Source organism: Sarcophilus harrisii, chromosome 5, assembly GCF_902635505.1.
Source record: "Sarcophilus harrisii chromosome 5, mSarHar1.11, whole genome shotgun sequence".
NCBI classification, from domain to species: Eukaryota; Metazoa; Chordata; class Mammalia; order Dasyuromorphia; family Dasyuridae; genus Sarcophilus; species Sarcophilus harrisii.
Window position 1 is genome coordinate 5,955,463 of NC_045430.1, and position 19,870 is coordinate 5,975,332.

Here is a 19,870-nt window from a genome sequence, read left to right on the forward strand (position 1 = left end):
CTGAAAATGACTTTGTATTGCATTTACTTCCCCAGGTACATGTTGCATCTCTCCAACATCACTGTTACAGATCCCCAGGACCTTGAGCACAAATTCAAAGTTTAATAAATAATTTGGGGGCCAAATTAAGTTAAATTCTGTATTATAAGACTTTAAGAGTAGGGCTCTTCTCAACCCACCTTCACTCCTTGTTCAAAAAGGACACCTGATGATATTTCATCATTCCTCCCTAATTCAGGGTCCTCATCGTAAGTCAGTTCTACTGACTATTTGACCAGCCACGGAGTAGACCAAGCCTTAGATCTGGAGTTAAAGAGCTTGGGTTCAAATTCAGATCTCCTATGTATCACCCATTTGACCATAGGAAAATCCCTTCCCCTTTTGGGACTTCTGTTCTTCATCTATAAATAAATTGAGGTAATTGAGTGACCTCAGTGGTTTCCAATCTCCGTAAACTGTGGACCTCAGAAGACTTTAGAGTTATTGCAAACAAGTTAATCAGCAATTCGGGAAGCACACCTTCTATAGGCTGAATAAATACAATACCTCTTACATCAACATATTGCTGTTTTTCAAATTTATGCAGCTGTGGGTGTTGTGAATCAAAGGTTCAATGAAAAGTGATGTTGAATACATAATGGGTTTTTGTTATCATGTATTTCTTTAATCAAGGGATGCTGATGGCACAATTGCTTTCTTCTGAGATCTGTGTAATTTCTAAATTTTTAAAAGGAGTTCTGTCACTTGAAAAGGTTAGGGACCAATAGTTGGAATGATCTTCAAGGTACTTTCGAATCAAATATTCTACTAAAGCTATATGATTAAATAGTACCCTCAGGGGCTACTGGAGCTCGGGGGCTGAGCGCCAATGCTTTCTCTGTTCTTGTGTCTGTTTTTTACAGTTTTTCTATCTTCTCCCCAAATTTCAGACTGCCAGCTATCACTCCTGACTGAAGTCATTGTCTCTGCCTCCGGCAGGACCCTTCTCCCCATCCTAATTTGCTGCTTTTCTGCTCTGGCTGTAGTAAGTCAAGACTTTATGAACTCATCTAGAAAACAAAAAAATCTGGAAAAAAAGAACCTCAAGAGATATATTAAAGCAGGGAATATAGGTGCAGAGAATGTAGGAAGGAAAGAAGTATCCATCTTACTGTGCCTCATAGTATCAGATCTCAAACTACACTACAAAGCTATAATCATCACAATGATTTGATACTAATTAAAAAATCAAGAGATCCATCAGTAGATCGGATTAGGTACACAATATACAAAAGCAAATAAACTCAGTAGCTTATTTGATAAAACCAAAGACTCTAGAGGTTGGAATAAAGACTCATTATTTGACAAAAACTATTAGGAAAACTGGACAGCAGTGTGGCAGAAATTGGGTTTAGACCAGCACCTCATACCATATACCAACATAAGCTACCAATGGATTATTTTCTTGTTCAGTCATGTTTGACTCTTCCTGACCTCATAGACTATGGCACACCAGGACCTTCTCTCTTTTTCCACTGTCTCTCAAACTCTGTTCAAGCTCATGCCCATTGCCTCAATGACACTATCTATTCATTTCATCATCTGCCATTCACTTCTCCTTTTGTCTTCAATCTTTTCCAGTGTCAGAGTCTTTTCTAACATGTTCCGTTTTCTCATTATGTAGCCACAGTAGTTAAATATATGGTACATAACAAATTGGAAAAGTCACAGCATAAATTAATCAGTGCAATAAAAAAAGTTAATAATAATTAAAAGAGGGAAGGCATTGGACTTAAGCGGAGTTGAGGAAGACTTCATATAGAGGTAATCTATATTTCAACATTTCCAAGACCTACAATTTCATAAATGTAAGAACTCTGCATCAATGCAAATTTAAAGTGGAGAAGTAAGTTCCCCAATTCTGGGAATGGATCATTTTTCAGAGATATTTATAGGAAGGATTGCTACTTCAGAGTGTTTGAACTAGATCAATATTTCCCAAACTCCATACCTTAATAAACAATTTTCATGAGCTTTTGTGCCTCCCCCAAAAAGGAAAATCTGCCATTTGCTATCTGTGTGATCTCATCACTCTCTCTCAGTCACAGTTTGCTCATCTGTAAAATGAGGTAGGTGGACTCACTGGCCTTAGAATGCCTCCCACAACTCCTTCCAGCTATAAATCTCTGCACCTTTGGTGGAAGGCACCTTAGTAGGGCCTTCCAGAATTTTCATTTGGGCAGGAGAGGTCAGTCACACTTTTGACATGTTCTTTTCCCTCTGAGATGTGAATGAGAAACTTCTGTAAATTTTCTGAAAGTGGACAAGCAATAACAGGAATGGTGCTGGTGCTTTGAGGTGCTGGACACAGACAAAAGAGGCCCAGTACCAACTCTAACTGGACCATTTTATCAGGGACCAGTCAGAGAACAATCTGAGCTTCTCTCCCAGGGCATGTCCTGGAACCAGTGCAGTAAGTGAAGCTGACTCTGAATGTCTCCTCGCCCCCTCTCTGCCCCCTCCCATGTGGGGGAACTGCCACTAATCACTAATAAGGACCCATCAGCCATGTTAAGCCCCTCTTCTACCGATCAATAGCCAAGAATGGAGAAGATTAAACGTGATCAATGAACTGCACTTCAGAATTAAATTCAGAGTCAAGTTGCTCGAAAACTTTCCAGGTGACATTTCTGCACTGCTCCTCCTTCATAATCACAGGGGAGAGTCTCCTTCACCCAGAAAGGAAAGAAGAGTCTCCTTCTCCCAGAGACAGATGAGGCTTCTTATAAATAGGGTACCAGGACAGGAATATACCTTTGATGCCCACTGTCTCCTGGACTCCCACCCAAGTGCAGGCAGGGAAGTTCTAGCCTGGCAGAGGGCAGTGATGGGGGGGCAATCCCAATGCTGTTACTGATTCACTTTGTAACATTTTGCTCTAATCTATAAAATGAGGAGGTTGGATGATAAAATTCTGTCATTCTTAAATCCAATATACTTGTCAATCAAGCTGATTGAAACGTTTGTCTCAAGGAAAGCTCTGCCAGAAAATGATTGTTTTATTGTCTTTCTCCATTCCAACTTTATTAGTTATAAGAAGTGCCTAATTCAGAGTTCAAGAAACTGAGTCTATTCCTCCTCTTGGCAGCCCTGTGCCTCAGTTTCCCCTTCTAAGAAATGAAGGAGTTAGACTAAAGATCCCTGAGCCCCTCCTGGCTCTGGATTTTATCATTCAACATCCAAATCCCTCTCATTTATGATTAATTGAGCACCTGTGCTTTTTGCAGAAAAGGAATTCAATAAATATTGGTTGATTTGATGAGGCACAACAGTTAGGTCACTGGCCTGGGAGTCTCTAGACATTAGGACATAAAAGCAACTATGCAGTGAGGGAGGTTTGATGCCATCCATCACATGGAAGAAAGCTAGTCTGGCTCTGTTTGGGTCCCAGAAAACAGAGCCAAGAATGATACGAGCACATGGCAGAGGGCAGATTTGGTCTGCCTATGAAGGAAAAGCTTATTCATGACTAGAGTTGTCCAAAAGTGAAATGAGCCACTTCACCTTGGAATGGAAGTGGCTTCCCCATCCACAGAGTTCTTTGGAGGAGCTGTAGTTTATTTTATGCATTTAAAATCATGCTTCTTAAAATGACTTCACCTTAGTGCGTGCCCAATGCCCAAGTGAATGTCACTCAGGGTATCTCCCCCAAAAGTTAAGAACTTCTGGCCTCTCAAGACTTCTAGGAGAAAAGTGTTTTATGGGAATGATTATTCTCATTTTTTCACATCTCAATGATCAACATCAAAGATAGCACTTTATCAAATACTTCAATGTTTGATAAAGTGCTTCACTAATATTATCTCATTTAATCCTCATCACAACCTTTAAAGGTAAGTGCTTTCTTATCTCCATTTTATAGATTACAAGACTGAGATGTTAAACCCTACATCACACAACTAGGTAGTGTCAGAGCGTCAGAGAAAAACTTGGGTTTTTCCAATTCCCAAGTCCAGTCCTTTCTCACAAATGGACAGAGAAAAAAATACAAGGATACTCTCAAGATCTCTATTAAGAACTTTAGAATTGATCGTATGACATGGGAGACACTGGCATAAGGCCACCCAGAATAGTATACTTTCATCAGAAAAGATGCTATGCTCAATAAGCAAAACAGAATTCAATTAGCTCAGAAAAATCTCAAAATGCACAAAATTAGAGAAATCATCCCAAAAGTTTGTAAAGATTATTTATATCCAACCCATGGCAGACCATTTCAAGCTCCTAGCATCATAAGCCGCAGTTAGATACACTAACTTCACTCTAACATAATGATGCCATTTTGGTCCTCTTCAAGAATGAAGGACAGCAACCAGTGCTTCTCATTATCTTCCAATACCTCATTTCAGTGGAAGTGACTCTGGGCTCTTGAAGGCTGTGCTTTAACCTCCACTACCCTAAACTCTGGCAGGTGGAAAAGCTTCAATGTGCCCCACAGTGATAGTCACCTGAGGACCAGCTTGCCTAACTATGGCAAAGCTCATTGCTAGAAGCTGACACAGCAGCAGACAAGTGTCTTTGGCCATGATCTATCTCAGAACTTGACCATCACAGAAAAAGGTTCCAGCTGCATTAACAAGAGGCAGAGACATATGGCTGCAGTCACAAATCCATAAAGCCTAGAAGTGGAGATTTCATCATCACCAATATCACCACCACCATCATCATCACCATCAACATCATCACCAGCACCATCAGCATCATCACCAGCACCACCATCAGCAGCAGCATCACCACCACCACCATCACCACCATCAACATCATCACCACCATCATCATCATCATCATCATCACCATCATCACCAGCACCAGCATCATCATCACCACCACCATCATCATCATCACTACCATTTTTATGGGCATTATGGAACTAGTAATAACTAAAAATTCACATGACAGTTATTGGCATTTCAATTGGTAGTTTGCATGTGTGTTGGGGTAATTTCCCCCGCATCTACATGAGAGATCACTAAGTCACCCTCTTTTGCAACAGGAACACTTTTCATGACAGAGTCCACAAGTCAAGTCTAAAGTTAGGTCATTACATTATAGAATTTAACTTCGCAGGTACATTATGACCAAGGCCCAAAGATCCTGGGATCATGGCCCTAGAGGCCTTGGGAAAACAGCAGACAAAATAAAAACTGGGGCAGCTGGGGACTCCCCACTTCTAACAACCCAGTGAATGTGTGCCCTTTAGAGAAATAGCTGAGCCTGGGTCCCCCATTGTGTGCAATTCAAACATATTTGCAGATATTTGAACTCTTTATTTACAGAGGTATAGTAAAGACACTAATGAAGACCAAACATGTATGAAATCATCAGCCATGGATGTAAGAGGGCAGATCAAGCTTTCTTTTATGAAGCAGTCAGGTCATCTTTCTTGCCACCACCTTCAGCCTATGTCTTATCTTCATGCAAGATACATTGAATAAAAATATGATCTAATTAACCTCCATTTTCCTAGATAAATATACAATGAAGTTAGAGGAGATGAAGAATGAGTAGGGATTCTGAGATGCAGAGAATAGAACACTGAGCCTGAAGGCAGAAAGACTTGAGTTCAAATGCAATCTCATATACTTCCTAATATCAAGTCAGTTCATGCTATTTGCCTCAGTTTCCTCCTTTGTAAAATGAGCTGGAAAGGGAAATAGCCAACCACTCCAAGTTTCACCCACTAACTGTGGGGGTTTCCAGGACTCTTTCCAGGCCCTTCTCTTTTCTCCCTTTATATTGCTTCACTTGCTGATTAAATGATCATTTCTATGCTGTAGATTCTCAAATCTACTCATCCACGCATCCCTCTCTGGTGACCTCCAGTTTCACATCTTCAATTGCCTTTTAGACAGCTTGAACCAAAAAACATATTAAATTGAACATGTCCAAAACTAAATTCATTCTTTTTCCCAAAAAACCTTCTTCTCTTCGGAATTTCCCATTACTGCCAAGGGGACCACCAGCCTCCCAGACATCAACCTGACCCCCTCCTACCTTTCCTTTCTTCTTTCACCTTCCTCATTCCACTCTCCCTACCCTCCAAGTAACAACAATCCAGAAGCCCACACTTCTTTGCTGACTCTTTCACATGCCGCTCATTTTCTAACCCTGTGTAGTTCCATTAGTTTTCCTCCATTCCTGGGATTCTTTTCATCCTCATCGCATCTCTGAGCTTCCCTCATGTCCCAGTTAAAATCCCATTTTGTATAAAAAGTCATTCTTGGTCCCCCTTAATTCCAGTGCCTTCCCTCTGTTGATTATACCATATTTATTCTGCCTATAACTTACTTTTATATAGTCGTTTGAGTGTGGGCTTTCTCATCAGACTGTGAGCTCCTTGAGAGCAGGCACCTTATTTGGCCTTACTTTATATTCTCAGTGTTTGGTACAGAACTTGGCACATAATAAGTTCTTAATAAATGCTTATAGACTGACACACAAATCAAATTCTAGACTCTCAGAGCTGTAAAGAAACTTAGAGACCCTACAGTCCAACCCCCACGATGTAAGAAGAATAAACAAAGGATCTAGAATTGGGAAGGGAACCTACTAGACCAAGGTCACACAGTAAATTAATGGCAGAACCCAGATTCAACTCTTAAGTCTGTTGATCCCAGATTTCCTAACATTTAGAGCAATCCAAAACTGGAATGGGCCACAGAGGACAATGGGTTTTTCCTTGCTGGAGATCTTCAGAGATTGAGAGGCTACTTAATAAGATAACATAAGCGGGGTTTCTCTGAAAGAGTCCCTAAGGTTCTTTCCAGCATGAAGATTCTGCAAGTCCATGATTGTGGATTTCTCATTCAGTGCTCTGAGCATCAAGATGGACTGCACATGAAAATTATGTGCATGAGACTAAGATTTTACTGAATGGGTGTATATTAGCTTAACATGGGGAATAGCCAACACCACATCACCAGGTTATCATTCCCTTAGGGGATAAATCTTCAATGGAGAGTCATACTTATACTTACTTTAACAAGTATTTCTTACTCCCCTTTCTTAACCCCTATACCCCCAAAAAAATTCACAAAAGTTGGAACTGATTAAAAATTTAGAATTATAATGGCATAATCCATCAGCTCCCAGTCATTTCCTTTAACAAGGGAGAACAGGAGAAGGCCTCTGGAAAGGAAAGGGATGCATTGATTATTCAACCTCAGAACTATTAATGCCGAAAGCAATGAATGAAGAAATTGACTTTAAGCCATTCTACCAATAAATGATGTTGTTTTCAAGCAAAGAAAAAATAATTAGGTTCTATTAAAAGAGGCATATGATTTCATTATTCTCAGAAATAGTTTGTCAGAGTCAAAGGAGGAGGAAAGGAAGAAATGAGTGAGTGAGTGAAGGCTGGAGTCTGACAGAAAGTGGGAGGAAGTAACCTAAGATGTCATGGACGCAAAATAGGCAATCAAAGAAATGCTCCTAAATGTACAGTGGCAAAATATATTCCCCACACCCATTCTGGATCCTCTGGTACATGAACTAGTTTCACTCAGTTTTCACTCAAACATTAGTAAATGTTTTCTAGGTATGTTAATAAAAGATGAGTGGATGGATGAATGGGTAGACGAATGATTACTGAACAAATTAGATGACTGGATGGATGCGCCAATGAATGACTGAGAGAATGAACAATGAAAGTCAACAAATGAACAAGTGATTAGATGAATAAATGGGTGGTGGATGTACAGATGGATGAGTAAGTGAATGAATTAACAAATAAATGAGTGAATAGAAAGATGGATGAAAAAATGAATGGTTGGGTGCATAAATGAATGGTTGAGTGAGCAAATGAAAGACAATGAACTAATTATCTAAATGACTAAGTAAGCAAATTGATAGATAAATAGAAGGATGGCTAGATGAACTCACAAAGAAAGAAAGGGAGGGGAAAGAAAGAAGAAGCGAAGATAGCAGCAAAGTGTTTGCTTGGGGTGGGAGAAGATGCAGAGCAGCACTATGAGAATCTCAGTCAGAGTTGATGCTCTTCTGAGCTAATCTGGTTAGATAAACAGGTTTGTTTAATTGAGGAAAATCATATCTTAGGAACCCTAAGTTTTCAACTTAGTGATGTGTCAAGATGTAAATCAAAGTGTTTCTCCTTCTTATGGGGATTATTCTTCTTCTGATGACTATCCCCATACTTGTGAGTCCCCAGACCTTCCTTAAGTGCTTTAGTCAGCCCAGACTCAATTACCCAACCCCCCAGGGCCCTGCTCTTTGGCATCTGGTTTGCTTAGCATAGCCTCCACTATATCTCAGAACAAGTCTAATTATAGGACTTTCCAAAGAGTGGCTCCCAAGGCATCCCAAAAGGCTCAAACTTTACTAAGGTTCAGCCGAGAGCCGTTCCCATGCATCTATTGGTCACACACCATAAAGAGCAAGCTGGAACTCACATGCCAGGACATACAGGTAATAATAATTCAGATATTCACATCTGGCACTGTCCAGCAAGGCTAGAGTGGAGCAGAACAAAGCCAGAGCAGATTTGTGATTGCTGTAGGATCTGAGCCTGGGAGGGATGCTCTCTAACTGCTAATCTCGGGCAAAAGTAATTTCCACTTTGGGAGCCTGTTTTTTGGTTTTTTTTATGTGAAAAACAGTGATAATAATACTTGTACCACCTGGACTATAGGGAGGAAAGAATTTTGTAAATCTTAAATTGCTTCAGAAATTTGAGTCATTAATCAATCAACAAGCACTAAATACAAGCACTGTGCTGGCGTGGAAGATAAATATACAAAGAAGGAAGGAGTCTCTGTAGCCACTGAAAAATCAGGTTCTCTTCCTGCCAAGTATCCCTTTATTGAAGAAGCCCTCTCAGGCTGGCCCCCATGCCTAGAATACTTCCTCCCTTCATCTCCCCCTGGCCTAGTGCTCTTCAAATTCCAGTTCAGATCCACCATCTGCAGGAAGACATTTTCCCCCCCTCTCCACTCCTCCCTCCCCAGTTCTAGTGCCTTTCTTTCAGTGATTAGCTACCATTTATCCTGATTCTATCTTGCCTGAATATAGTTTTTACATGGCTTCTCTCCCACTGGACTGTGAGCTCCTTGGGAACCTTTCTTTGTATCTCCAGGTGCTATCTTTTAGCACCACGCCTGGTATTCAGTAGGTGCTTAATAAATGCTTGTTGTCTGACTGACTGACCAAATGACTAGGTATTGTATTTATTTGAGTAACATGTCCCTAGCATTTGAATCCAGGTTAATGAGGGCTTCATTACAATCACAAAAATTGAGAGCTGGAAGCTAGGATTGTAGGGAAGAGCCAGTCTGCCCAACACTTGGGCAGAAGTGTAGTTTAGGATGTCTTCTGCATGTCATCAACTAGCCTCCATTTGACCAAGGGGAAACCACAGTCCTTAGGACAGCCCATTGCACTGCTGGACAGCTCCCATCAGGAGGGAGCTTTTCTTTCCATCAAGCCTCAATCCACCTCTGTACCACAGAATACCTCCCACAATGCCCCCAGTTCTGACTTTCAGATTCTTGAAAAAGGTCATCGACCGCTCATCTCTTCTCCATGTCCTTCAACCAATCCTCGGAGGACATGGTGGTCAGCCCTCTCACCAAGTCGCCCTCCCTTAGCTACACCTAGTTTGTCATTTCTCCATTGTTTTTATTTATTTTGCTAACCATTCCCAAATCCATCTGAATCTGGATGGAGATTACAGCCACAGGTCTGACCCCTCAAGCATAGCAAGACCTTCATAGCAGGTGGGAGCAGGCCTGGTTAGAATTGGAGTCATGGCTGGGCCATGTTCAAGAACCAGGCTTCCTCCTGCTGAATCTGATCTGCCCCACCCCCATCCCATCCCTCCCCTGTGAGTGAGCCGATGCTGTATTATAAAAACCAAGCTAACACAGTGATCAAATTCTGCTCAAGGTTAGACTTTCCCATTTAAATAAAATTTATTTTCCACTAAAATGTATAGTCACACCCGAGTATGATGTAAAATAAAAACAAAGCTATGAATAATGGCCGGCACTGGCCAGCTAACACTTCCTAAATCAGCTCTGGAGTTAAGGTGTCCCTTAGTGTCCGCTCCTGCCCGCCAAGTCCCTATCACATCCTCCATCTGTATTCCAGGCAGCCTCAGATTTCAGGCTCAGGTCATCCACACGGGGCCTCCTCGACAGCAGCCACCCCTTTGGGCTCCTTTCCAGTCCCTCCATTCACACCCACCAGTATTACCACATAGAGAGCCTTGGAGATGCTCTCACAAGGAAGCTGCATTTGAAATCTGGTCTTCCTGATTCCAAGCCCAGAACTCCATCCACTCCACATCTACTCTCCCTCGCTACCAACCTCAGAGTACTAATGTGACACTCCTGCAAGGTAACTGTACAAAAAGTCTTTGTAAAGATCGGCTCATCCCAGAGGTGGAAACCAAAGTCCAGGAGAGGGAAGAGAGATTTGCCTAGAGTCACATAGCAAGTGATTGTACTAGGACTAGGATTAGAACTTGGATTTCCTGACTCTTAGTCCTGTGATGCTTCTATCATGCTAAGCTACTTCTCCCCTGGAATGGACAATTTAGAATGGAGGAAGGTAAGACAAGGATTCACACTCATTCACACACACACACACACACACGTATACAGTAGATAGGGCATTGCATTTGAAATCAGGAAGATCCAAGTTCAAATCTTACCAATGTCACCATTGTTGTGACATGTGACAGCTGATCTGGTTGCTGGTGCCTCCATCAAAGAAAAGTTGACCCCATCCCAAACACATGTTTGAAAACAAGTAGGATCCAGATTCCTAGATTTGCATACATTTAATATTGAATCAGAAAACAAATTTTACTCTATACCTCGGTTTCCCCATATAAAATACAAATATAATCAGGCAAAATATTTTTTTTGAAAATTCAACTTAAACATGTTAAATAGGAATTCATTATTATCCTGATACCCAGGTAATTTTATAATTTCTGTGGGCTCAACAATATGAGTCCACAGGTATTTTATAGTCTCCTTAAAAACCTAATAAAAAATAAAATAATATGCATAGCTCTTATAAATACATTAGGGCACAGAAATGACATCCAGTTTATAGACAACATTATAACAGTATTTTCCTGTCCTGGTTTTATAAAACCAAATAGATATATCATTTTCTGTACTTGCTTATTTCTGAAATTGTCATCATAATGGATAAAAATGATCTTGTGTCATAAATATATATTTCATTGAGAGATAATGAGATCCAATGAGGCATTAATCCTGAGGTCAGGAAGACCTGGTGGGAGTCCCATCTCTGAAGTACACAAGATGTGTGACTCCGGCTAAATCACTGAATGTCTCAGTTCCCAGGCAGGTTTAAGACTCTAAGATCTAGGTAAAGGAGGAGAAAGAAGAAGAGGAAGAAGAGGAGGAGGAAGAGAAAGAGAAAAAATAAATATAGAGTAAATATTTATGTATCTACTTCTCAACAAGTCACTTATTCCCAATTACCTCCAAAAAAGAAAAGAAAAAGAAAGAAAAAAATTATCAAAAAAAAAAAAAACTGCCCTGATATTCTAGAACTAGAGCATAAAATGGAAATTGAACCAATCCACCAATCATGTACTTAAAGAGATCCAAAATGAAAACTCCTAGCAATATTATAGTCAAATTGCAGTTAAATATTTGTATATAATATATAAAGGCATATAGATGTCTATATCATATTACTTAGCTATTTATGTGTTATCTCCCCCATTGAACTGTAAGCACTTGAGAATGAAGATTACTTTTGCCTTTTTTGTATTTTTCCTGTATTGCCACACAATAATCATTCAAAAGCATCCTTAATGAATGAGAAGAAAATCAGCACCTAAATAGTTAAATAAGTGAAATAATTTGAAAAGGGAAAGAAGTCCAATACTAGCCCCCACACAGGTTTCAGCTCAAGCTCTGCAGATCATCTCCTAGGCTAGCCTTCTTATTATATGTAGAAGCCAGGACAGCGGGAGATCAAGCTAAAGACCTTCCACTCCAGGCTTCCTTCCTGGCACCTCAGACTTCCTCTGCCATACCACCAAAGGCCCCCACTCTGCAAGTTCTCTTCAGCCCTGGACTCCTCCCATAGTCCCTTCCTTTGATAGACTGCTTCCTCCCAGGATTTTCATTTTAAGGAGAGTGCCCAGTTCAGCCATATCTTTATTCCCATCCAAACTCCACTCCAGACCTTTCTCCCCCATGCCTCTGCATGGGTAACCTCTCCCTCCCCCCTACTCCCTCTTTTCCCCTTTCATCCTCCCTCCTTCCCCTTCCCCCTCACCACCTACCACTTTTCTTAGTTTTCTTTTCTATTCTATCTTCCCCAATTAGAATGTAAGCTCCTTGAGGACAAGTACCATCTTTCTACTTGTACTGGTAATCCAGCACTTAGACCCAAGAAACTATAGAATAAATGCTTGCTGACTTAATTTGAATTATTACAATATTCAGGTAGCTTCAAAGTGCTCACAACCTGGTGAGAAGATAAGTCTAGGATGCACAAGTATCCTCCTGAGGCTCTTTGAATATTCTCATTTCCACTATAAAGTACTCTGAGATGCAATAATACTCCATCACGGTCACTTATTTCTAATATACTGAAGTATTCTTGGATTGTAAAAATGATGAATATGAAAAACAAGATGACTTGTATAAACTCATACAGAGGGAAGGAAGCAGAACAAGAAAAACCATATTCAGAATGACTATAGCAATGTCAAGAAAAAGAACAAAAACTGGATATTGCATAATTATAATGACCTATATATATATATATAAATATATATATAAATAGAATGACTATGGGCAAGAAATGGTGCATACATTGACAGAATCTAAATGTTGGTTAGGTTTATTGAAATATTTTTTTCTCTTTCTTTTAAATATGGATTTTCCAAGCTAGCTTACTGGGAAAGGAAAAGGAATATATTAAAATAGAAATATATATGTTAACAAACATGCTATAAAAACAAGAGATATTAATAAAATTAAATTTTTTTCCTAAGCCTCTGCAGGACTTACACTAAGGAAGAGCTAATTTCTGCCCAGGAAAACCAAGGAAAGTGTCCTAGAAGTACCATCTAGAACAGGCCGATGCTGATCTGATCTAGATAGAATTGCAAGAGAGGGGGCTATCCTTATCTGTGTTTAATCATCCACTTGGTTTTCTTTATTTCTGCTCAGGAGAAGTGGCCATTGACCAGAGGCTGTTCTTACCACTGTCCACATACTCTGGGCTTACTCCCAAAAGCAAGTAGCATGATGAGCAGTGTTCCCATCTTTCTTACAGGTAAGACACCAAATTTGGGGGGAGGGGATGCATGGCAAGCAATGTAATAAAAGAATTTTAGTACTCTCAGGATTTACTTGAGACAAGTCATATCACTGTTGAGAGCCTGAAAATCAGGTAATTAATTGGTTCCTGAAAGAAGAATGTCTGGCTCAGTTTGATCACCCCTATTTACTGAGCCATCAAGAACATGGTGCTGGTGCTATCTGGTTAGTTCCTGCCCTGTTTATAAAATTCCAGCTTGAGACAGCAGCTTTAGATCATCTTTTCTGATCAGTTTGCTATTTTACCTAATGTAGATCTTCCCTCTTTTATTATCGATTCTTTGATATATCAATCTTTCCCTTTCCCCTCTGCAAAATTCCAGCAGTATCTATCCATCCTGCTGATGTAACTAAAGGCTATATAAATTGCTGAAACTGTAATTCAGAGACCATTGGTTTTTGTAGATGTGCTTCAAGAATATAATAAGCCAATTATGAAAATGTCCATGTGTTGATAACTATGATTGGCAATAGTACCTATCATTGAATCCTAGGACAATTTTTTATGTCAGCAGGAATGCTCTTTCTAGCTATTTAGAAGACTAAGAAGAGATAAATAGAAATTTTCACAAATGGAGTACGAATCCTTTTAAAAGGAAAATTTTAAATGAAGATTAACGATCTGTGAGTACAGACAAAATTTACTTGGGAAAAACCTTCTCTCTGAATATTTATATTCCTTCTCTAAAAGGGCTTCACTTGGGAGTCCAAATTCAGAAATAATGAAAATCTATGGATCCTTTCAAGGACAATGGATTGGGATAGCTGGAAACTGGAAAGGAGGAAACGAGGATTTTCAAAGAAGCTCTTTAGAAAGAGAAGCTCAGACTAACTCTAGTGCCAGGAAGAGACTGAGCCTAGACTTTGGACACAGGCTAGAATTAAGTAAAAATACATTAGAAAAGTTTGCATATATAGTATTTAATTTTTCATAACCCTCATTAAATAGTTATCCCAACTCACAAAGTAGTCTGGAGGGAGAGAGAAAAAAGGCACAGGCTGTCTCAAGGTTTCTTCATCTCCATAACAATATCATTTCCATTATATTGCCAAAGTTGACAAAAAAAGAAAATGACAAATACTAGAGAAGCTATGGGAAAATAGATACATTAAAATGTTGGTGGAGTTGTGAACTGATGCAACCATTCTGGAGAAAAATTAAAAGTTACTAAACTCTGTCCCATTGCTACTACCATGAGGCCTATAATGCCCAAAAATCAAAGAAAAAAGAAAAGGACTCATATATAAAAAGGTTGAGTGCATCTCTTTTGGCAGGAACTAGAAATCCAAGGGTGCCCATCAGCTGAGGAATGACTCAACAAGTTGTGGTGTATGAATGGAATGAATGCTATTGTGTTGAAAGAAGTGATTAAAGGGATGATTTCAAAGAAACCTGGGAAGATTTGTACAAAATGATGCAAAAGGAAGTGAACAAAACCAAAAAGATAATTTATATAATTAACAATAACATTGTAAAAAGAAATAACCCAATGAGATTTGAGAACTCTGATCAATGCTGTGACCAGCCACATTTTCAAAGGATTAATGTTGATGAGACGTGCAATCTAGACTTCAAATGATTATTGTGTGGCAATGCAGAAAAAATACAAAAAAAGGCCAAAGTAATCTTCATTCTCAAGTGCTTACAATGCAATGGGGGAAATACTGTTTTGGGATATGGATAATGTGAGAATTTGTTTTGTTTGATCATTCATTTTGGTTATAAGGGCTTTGTTTCTCTCCAAGTGGTAAAGAGAGAAAAATTAAATTTTGTTCAATGAAAATTCCAATTCAATGAAAATATTATTAATTTAGTATCAAAGTTTATACCTGATAGAATTGAATATTTTATAGTTTATACCTAACAGAGAATGGTGTCCCTTGACCTATCCCTTGCCCATCCCCCCAACTCCCAAAGATCATAAGGTCATGGGCTAATGGGGCAACTCCCTCTCTTAAGCCCGGATTCTCTTGGTTTTGAAATGTGGTCCTCAATGAGTCAAGAGGGATAGATTGAGGGAAGTGGTTTTTTTATGCTTGAAAATGGCCAGACCCTCTCTGATCCTAAATAGCACATTTTTAGAAATGTTGGTGATAGGAAATTGCATCACCCTTGGAGTTGAGCTGAAGAACAGCTGGAAAGAGGGGTGTTGAACTCAGGGGGGAATATCTCCAGAGAGAAAACCAGCCACTTACAATTTAGGATAAAAGTCAATAAAAAGCCTTATTCTAACCACAGTTATACACCAGGGCATGGAGAAGCATTGGCCAACCCAAAGAGGGGCTCATACAGAAATTTCCATGTTCATGTAGATGACCAATAGGTGGCTCCTGGCCAGTCTTTTGCATTTGGGGGAAAGATAGAGACTTCCTAGCTACTATTCTATCACTGACTTCAGGGTCAGAATGGAAGCAGACTTTGCAAAAGAACAGGGGGGAAAGCCACAAGAATATAGAAATCACTGCCCATTTAGAAAAGTAAGCTTATCTTAGCATTGCTCAATGCCCAGTGGCAGAGAGAGTTAAATCAAAGAAGAGAAAAGGCTTCTCTTCCTATGAGCTGACCCTAACCTTTATTGGCATCTCCCTAACAGAGTGTCTGATCCACAGTGAGAAATTAATGAATGCTTATTGACTGACTGAGAAAAGGAATGATCAAAAGCAATTCCCTCTCTCACTCTTTCTCTCTGTCTCTCCTTCTCTCTCCCCTGGAGCTGGGAAGTCCCAGTGGTTCCCCTTGTGCCTTAGACAGGCATTTACTACCTAGATATCTTCCATGTTTAGAGCAGATAAAGAATGTTATTTTCATCCCATGATACACAATCTTGGTGCTCACCAAAAAGCTTCATCTCCCCAATAGTCCATATGCTCAAACTTTCCTGCCCTGGTATCTTTCCCAGCAAATTGGGAAATTTCCCCCATCGTCCATGGGCTGAGAGCTCCCTTAAATTCCTCCCATTCTAGGGCAAAATTGTGTCTTGACTCTGGACTTCAGTATTACTGGCTATTGTCTCCAGTGCCTAGAAGCGTCTGAGGTGTTTTGTCCCCCAGCAGATTTGGCTAAAAATCCAATATTTCTTCTCCTCCAATGGGCATGCTCATTTAGACCTGCTCAGGGGGTGAGGGCAGGAGAAGATTCACAAAGGATAAATTAACTAAGTGGAGATAAGGGTCTGTCTGCAGGAGTTAAAAGAAGAGAGCCTTGGCTCTGGAGACAGAGGATTCAAGTGGGAATTCCAGCCCCATCTTAGAATCCACCTTGAGTTTTATCTCATCTAAGGGAAAAGACAGAAAAAGATAATGATAAACGTTGGAGGGGATGTGGAAAAATTGGGACACTAATACATTGTTGGTAGAGTTGTGAACTGATCCAACCAACCTGAAGATCAATATGGAACTATGTCCAAAGGGCTAAAAAATTGTGCATAGCCTTTGATTCGGCAGTGTCTCTACTAGACCTGTATCCCAAAGAGATCATTAAAAAGGGAAAAGGACTCACATGTGCAAAAATGTTCATAGCAGCTCTTTTTGTAGAGGCAAGGAACTGGACACTGAGTGGATGCTCATCAGCTGGGGAATGACTGAATAAGTTATGGTGTGTGAATGTTGTGGAATATGATTGTTCTATAAGAAACGACCAGCAGGATGATTTCAAAGAGGTCTGGGGAGACTTACAGGAACTGATGCTGAGTGAAATGAGTGGAACCAAGAGAATATTGTACATAGCAATGGTAGGATTATACAATGATCAATTCTGATGGATGTGGCTCTTTTCAACATCGAAGTGATTCAGGCCAGTTCCAATGGTCTTGTAATGGAAAGAGCCATCTGCAGCCAGAAAAAGGGCTGTTGTGACTGAGTATGGATCACAATGTGGTATTTTCACCTTTTTTGTTGTTTTTTTGTTTTCTTTCTCATTTTTTTCCCTTTTTGATCTGGTTTTTCTTGTGCAGCATGATAAGTGTATAGAAGAATTGCACATATTTAATATGTATTGGATTACTTACCATGTCTAAGTAAGTAAGGGAGTGGATAGAGGGAAGGGAAGGAGAAAAAATTTGGAACACAAGGTTTTGCAAGGGTGAAAGTTGAGAACTATGTCTGCAAATATTTTGAAAATTAACAGCTTTAATTAAAGAAAAAAAGAAAAATAGAGAAAGACTTGGACTTATAAAGGAAGATGTTATCCACCTTAAGAGAAACAGGGTAAAGACAAGCATAGTATAATCTTACATAGATGCTTATGAATGTATATGTGTGCATATATGTATAATTATAGAAATCTTTGTGTATATATGTATGTATATATGTTTGTCTTTGGATGTAGCTTGGGGAAATGTAGATGGGATGTAGAGGAGAAAGTGAATAAAGTAAAAAGTGCAGAGCAAAGAACAAAACAAAATCTACTAGGAAGCAAAGAAAAGATGAAAAGCTTTGAATACAATGTGTAATATTTGTTATATGGACTTTCTCGAAATGAAAATTTATTGGTTTATATTTTGAATCATCTCTTGCATTCTGCTGTGTACATGGCAATTTTTTTTCCTATTTTGTATTTAAATTTGAAAGAAAGAAAGAAAAAAGAAAAAAGCCCTTGGCAGGAAAACTGATTTTTATAGCTAAGGAAACTGAGGTCATTCCTCTCTGGGTCTCATCTTCCTCACCTGTAAAACAACCCCTTCCAGATCCAAAGTTGATAATCAATAAACATTTACTAAGCACCTACTAAGTCCCAAGAACCATGTTAAGTTTTGGAAACAAAAATACAAAAACACAAAAAAGACAGTACTTGTTCTCAAGAAGTTTCTAACCAAATGGGGGGAAGACATTATAGAAGTTGAAAATAGAGAGAAAGCAAGTGGAGGTCACAGCAGATAGAACCAGGTGAGAAATGAACATATGGCTGGCCTGACTTCACACACACACACACACACACACACACACACACACACACACACACACACCTTAAATGGCGTTCTGACTGATGCCCGAAAGAAAATAGCATCCAGGACTGTGAACTCCCATTCAGGGCACTGCCTACTGCACCATATAGTCTCCCCTGCCTGGCTTCCATTAGTTCCACTGACTGAGATGATGTTTGGGAAACAACTCACTTCTCAATAAGGGAAAAAACTTGATTGATCTTCAGGAATATTTTTAAATGAGCCTCAATGTATTTAACCTATATTGTATTACTTGCTATCTAGGGGAGGGAGATAGGAAAATTTGGAGCATGAGGTTTTGCAAGGGTGAATGCTGAAAACTATTTTGAAAATAAAAAGGTATTAAAATGAGTTTCAATATAAAGATCAGGTGGGATGAGTTCAATAGGGTAGAGAGATCCACTCACTCTTGATTAACCACTGGTGGAACCACCGTGCCCCTTTCTGAGATGCATGGGAAACTAGTAGGACGCTGTAGAAATTATCCAGAAAGGTCAGAGAGAAGGAGAGCAGCATCTACCCACCTCTGTCTGAAGTCCCAAGCACTGAAGGCTGCCTGGAAGGATGACATCCTTGTATGTGCCGTGCTTGAGTGATCGGTGACTGCAGTCAGCACCCCAGAACCTCTGAGGTGGAAGGAACCTCCGGAACAGCCCTGACAAATGGCCATCCAGCATCTACCTGAGCAGCTTTGGCGATGGGGACCTCACTCCTCATTGAAGCAACCCAATCCACCACTGAAGGATCTGCTGGTTGAAAAGTCCCAAAGTTGCCTTCCTGCAACCCCCCTGGTCTGAGGTCGAGCAAACAAGGCTCCTCCTCTCAATGGTTGAAGGCTGTGGTGCCTTTTAAAATACATCTCAATTCAGAAAACCTGCAAGCGGGAGTCAGGAAGTGGCAAGTTTGATTCCCCCTGGGGGAAAGACAGGAAATTAAACCAGTACAAAAGGAGCTTTTCTGTGGTTAAGACAAACCTGGGTCGAGTTTTGAAACCAGTGTCAGAAAAGGACTGAAATCAGGCTACTGAGGATTAGGCCGATTAGCTGGTCTTTTCCTCAGAGGAAGCACTCATCATCAACTTTAAGGGTCGGGACCATTAGCCCACAGTTGGCGATAGCCACACCATGCCCCTAAAACATCGGGTGCCAAGGTCCGATGTCAGCCGGATTGCCACGTTCCCTGATGCTCATGATGATGCTCTGGCGGGTGGACATCGAAGGACAAAAGAAAAAGCAACATGATGTGAATGGGGGCCAGGTGCTTGGAAACTCTCCCCCCGGGGAGCTGAGGATTCTAACCCACAAACCTAAGGTGTATGTGGGCACCCAGGTCTTCCAAATGCCCAACTCCTCCCCTTCCCCATAATCTCCCCCAGTCTGGCTTTGTCCCTTGTTTTTTTCCTTAGCTGCCATCTACCCACCCACCAAAGAACCCTCTCACTTTGCCTTTTGCTGATCCACTCGTCCTTCAAAGCCCAGTTCCTTTCATCTCCTGGATCCACCTCCAGCCTCCATGACTGATCTAACCTACCCTGATCTATATAAGTGTATA